This window comes from Colobus angolensis, unplaced genomic scaffold, assembly GCF_000951035.1.
Source record: "Colobus angolensis palliatus isolate OR3802 unplaced genomic scaffold, Cang.pa_1.0 Scaffold103, whole genome shotgun sequence".
In the NCBI taxonomy this organism is placed as follows: domain Eukaryota; kingdom Metazoa; phylum Chordata; class Mammalia; order Primates; family Cercopithecidae; genus Colobus; species Colobus angolensis.
The window spans coordinates 7,700,728-7,706,025 of NW_012111253.1; positions in this window are offsets into that span (position 1 = coordinate 7,700,728).

The window sequence follows — 5,298 nt, forward strand, 5'->3', positions numbered from 1 at the left end:
TAAGGTCAGCATGACCATAAACCACAAATAACATATCCAACCAGAAACATTCCAAAGCCCTTCCCAACCAGAGACATGCCAGCCCCGAGATAACTTCCCTCTGGCCAGAAAGATGTCAGCCCCAAGATAACCTCCCCTCTGCCCAAAGACATTCTAACCCTGCCATAAACGTCTCCCCGACACAGAAACATTTCGAACTTGTGATAACCCCTCTCACCCTACAACCAATATATACTCTTAGTCTGTAAGAGAGAATGCTCCTGACTGAAATTGGGCAGAAGCCCCTCTCAGGTGTGTTTCTCCAAAATAAACCTGTCTTTGACTGTTGAACCATTTTTCATGTTTCTTTCCTCTTTCTTTAACTCTTACATTTGGTGCCAAAACCAGGGATGGGTGCTGGGGGTAGAGACTCTCTTGCAACCCAGGAAGCAGTGGACTGTGGTAGCTCATCTCACTGGATCCTGAGAGTCTCAGGCCATTCACCCCATCTTGTCTGTCACTTCATTTTTCAAGCAATTTTTGTGAGGAAGAAAACTAACCTGAAGGGGTCTGTGAGGCTCTGGCTGGGGCTACTCCCCAGTGGGTTCTCAAAACCCTCAGGTCTTGGGAACCCACCTCCAACCACCTGCAATGGGTATTTCACTCCCTTTACTCCTCTTCCCTCTTCTCTCTCTCTCTTCCTCTCTCTCTCTCTCTCTCTCTCTCTCTCTCTCTCTCTCTCTCCCTTGTGCAGCTCCAGTCTAAGAGGCCCTTTGCCAATTCCAACCAGGACATCCACCATCAGACACTAATCCAGCCAACTGGTAAGATCTGCCCTCCACTGGCTTTCTCTCAGTACTCAGGAAAGTCAGGTCTGCCATCCTGGTCCTTGGAGAACCAGTGGGACTAAGCTACAAGAAATCTTGGGAACGCACTGTTTCTTCTCAGGTTGACCGTCCTCTTTAGAAAGAGGACTCCAGGTCTCCGCCTTTTGTCTGGGTATGCCTAGAACAAAAACAGACACCCTCAGTTTCTTCTCACCAGTCCACATGGGTGCCAAACAATCGCACATTCCTACGTCCTCTACACTGGGTTGTCTTCTTCACAACCTTGCCAAACTTGACTTACAGGGAAGCATAAAGCCAAAACGTTTAGTCCTTTATTGCAACACAGCCTGGCCTCAATACAAATTAGATAATGACAACCAATGGCCTGAAAATGGTACCTTTGACTTTCAAATTGTCAGGGACCTTGACAACTTTATAACCAGGAATGGCAAATGGCAAGAGGTTCTCTATATTCAGGCTTTCTTCTACCTTAGATCCTGACCCTCCCTATATCAAACTTGCATCCCTCGTGAAATCCTTCTTCTTAATGAAAACACTCTCCATGTCTCTCCTTTCTCTGAAACCCCTTCCTCCAAAACCCCTTCCCTCAAAACCCCTTCCTTCAAAACCCCTTTTGACCTGGCAGATGAACCCCCTCTGTATTCTCATCCCCCTGCATCTGCTCCTTGCCTGTCTGAAACTTCTGCCCCCATGACCCCTCCTGCCCCCAAGCCTTTAGCCCCAAACCCTGCTCCTCATTGTTCTCCACCTGTTATCCATTCAACAACTACCAATCAAACCACCTCAGCCACTCTCCCTCTCTGGGAAGTGGCTGGGGCTGAAGGTATTTCTCATGTTTATGCCCCTTTCTCCATGTCTGATTTGTCGCAGATCGAACAGCATCTAGGGTCTTTCTCTGAAAATCCTTCTCACTATCTCAGGGAATTCCTGCATGTAACCCAATCCTTTAATTTAACTTGTCATGATATTTATATAATTCTAACCTCCACCCTCAGTCCTGATGAAAAAGAGCACATTGAGCATTCGGCTGAATCCCACACAGATGAACTCCATAACCAAGCTCCTATACAAAATCCAGTGGCCAATGATGCAATCCCCTGTAGAGATCCAGATTGGATTTACCAACATGGAGACAATGGCATCAGGCAAAGGGACCACATGATTTCCTGTCTCCTCACGGCCATGGGCAAAAATGCCCATAAGGCAGTTAATTAAGAGAAACTTAGAGAAATTACGCAGGAGCCCCAGGAGAATCCTGCCCTTTTCTTATCACTCCTCACTGAAGCTTTGCTAAAATATACCAATCTGGACCCAGAATCTAGAGAAAGGCAAACTTTTCTCCACCTCCAATTTATTTCCCAATCCTCCCCAGATATCTGGAAAACATTACAAAAGTTAGAGGAGGGTCCCCAAATATCTCAGCAGGACCTCCTAAATGCAGCCTTCCATGTCTTTAATAGCAGAGATGAGGAACAAAAAATTTTAAAAAGACAGACATCTCCATTTAAAATACCAGATGCTTACCTCTGCTGTCCAAAAGTTAGTTACACAAAAGCCTCCCAATACCCCAAAGGGAAACTCCCTCACCTCTCCGGGAGTCTGTTTCTGAAGTGGCAACCCTGGACACTGGGCAAGGCTTGTCCTAACCCCCAGTGCCCCACCAAACTGTACACAACTTGTGATCTTTGGGGACACTGGAAAATGGACTGCCTCCAACAGAGACACCCTCCCCATTCAAGTGTGGCTCATAATGAGGCCCCCCAGGCATCACAGGAGGAAATCTCTTCACTGCTGGCACTGACAACAGAAGACTGAGGGTGCCCAGGATCCTCCACCCCCATGAAAAGTGAGTCCACTGAACCCAGGGTAATTGGGATGGTATCCAGTAAGATTATTTCCTTTCTCCGGGATGCTGGGGCGAGTCTACCAGTATTAACTGAATATCAAGGCCCATTAGAACATTCATCCATTTCTGTTGTTGGCATGAAGGGCATACAAGAAACCCCATACAAAATGCCACCTCTATACTGCTCATTTCAGGGAGTCACCCTCACTCACTCTTTGTTGGTCATTCCTCATTGTCCCACTCCTTTACTAGGAAGGGACATCCCATACAAACTAGGGGGAATCATTCATTTATGGGCCCTACACCAAAGCCACAAAGCCACACTTATTATTATGTCAAGAACAAAACCCTTCCTCAGACACTCCACATCAAATAGACATAAAACCCAAATTCCTCAACCAGGTAAATCCCATAGTATGGAACATTGACTCCCCCATAATAACTACCCACCATTCTCCAATTCAAATTTCACTGAAGGATCCTAAGTGCTATATAGTAGTCTCACAATATCCCCTCAATCCTAATGGATTACAGGGACCCAAGCCCATCATCTCCCGACTTTTGGCTCCCCATATTTTAATCCTCACCCATTTTCCCCAGAATACTCCTATTCTCCCAACCAAAAAACTAGATGGCTCCTATAGACTGGTTCAGGATTTGCAATAAATCAACTCTGTTATTGTTCCTGTTTATCCTGTTGTCCAAAACCCCTACACCCTCCTATTGAGAATTCCTCCCAACACTAGCTATTTCTCAGTATTGGACTTCAAGGATGCCTTTTGTACTATTCCTCTACATTCTTCCTGTCAAAAACTTTTTGCTTTCACTTGGACCGACTCTGACATGGGCTATTCCCAACAACTCACCTGGACTGTCCTCCCCCAGAGGTTTAGAGACAGCCCTCACAATTTCAATCAGGCACTTCAATTGGACCGTTCCCAACTACCTCTACAACCTAGCATCTTGCTTCAGTACAAGGATGATGTACTTCTTTGCAGCCCCTCTCTAGACCATTTATTCAACACACCACCAGGCTTTTAAATTTTTTGGCTGAATGCGGGTACCGACTGTCCAAAAGGAAGGCCCAATTAACCTCTCCAAAAGTCTCATACCTAGGATTAATTGTAACTCCAAATACTTGAGAAATTTCACCAGCGGGAAAGCAAGGAATTCAACAAATCCCTTTTCCTGAAACAAAAAGGGACTTACTTTCTTTCCTCGGATTAGTGGGATATTTCCAATTATGGAGAGCAAATTTTGCCATTATTGCTAAACCCCTTTATAAACACACAAAAGGAAATCTTGACCAACCACTCACTCCCACTCCAGACCTTTATCATGCTTTCTCTCACCTAAAATATGCCTTATTACAAACCCCGGCTTTAGATCTTCCAAACCCCCTGAAACCCTTTCATCTATATTTACATAGTTCTCATAACCAGGCCCTTGGACTATTAGCCCAACCCATCGGAGATTCCCTCCAACCAGTGGCATATTTTTCAAGACAACTAGACTCCATTTACAAAGGCTGACTCCCTTTGCTTAAAAATTTTGGCCACAGCTTCTCTGATTATCCCTGAGGCACAAAAACTCACGTTCTATGAACCCCTTCAGGTATTTTCTTCTCACAGTCTGCAAGATATGCTCAGCCATAAAGCACCCACCTCCATCTCATCCTCATGCTTGCAAGCCTTACATTCAATTCTCCTCCAACCCTCTATCTCTCTTCATAGATGCTCCCCCCAATCCCGCCACTGTTTTGCCTTCAACACCAATTTTGGACCCCAGTCAACACTCATGCTCTGATTTAATTGAAAGTTATCTCACCATGTTTCACCACCTTACTTCCACTCACATAAAGAGAGCCCCAGATTGGTTTATAGATGGCAGCACATCAAAAAACCATCCCCTCCAAGCAGGATATGTCATCACTGAGGGATATCATGATGATACCCACTTTCTCCCACCTACAAGAGTGAGTCGTAGAGGCTGCCCGCTTGCCTTTGGGCACATCCTCCAAACAAGCAGAATTAGTTGCCCTAATAAGAGCACAAACCCTAACAAAAAACACACAAGTTAATATATACACCTATTCTAAATATGTCTGTAACATCATCCATTCCAATGCCCAAATTTGGAGTGAGCAGGGCTGTCTCACAGCTAAGGGAGCTCCTATCATTAATGGAAAACTAGTCCATCATTTACTAAAGGCAGATTTACTTCCAGGAAAGGTTGCAGTTATCCATTGCAAAGGACATCAATCAGATGAAAGCCACACTTCTTTAAGAAACCGTGAGGCTGACTATTGGGCAAAACAAACCTCAACCAATCATCCAATCTCCCAATATCTATTTCCCCTCATACAACATATCCCCTCCTTTTATCCAGAACACCAAATACAACAACTAGTAACAGTAAGGGCACAATTCAACCCCCCATAGTGGTTCATAGAAAACAAATTAGTCCTACCTGACCCTGAAAAAAACAACTCTTTTATGGGACATTCACAATCTCTTCTATGCCAGCCATTCCCCTCTACAACATTTCTTAAGTTCCCGTATACACATAACCCCAGATATAAAGGAACAGCTAAAAGCCATTTCCCATCAATGTTCTATTTGCCAA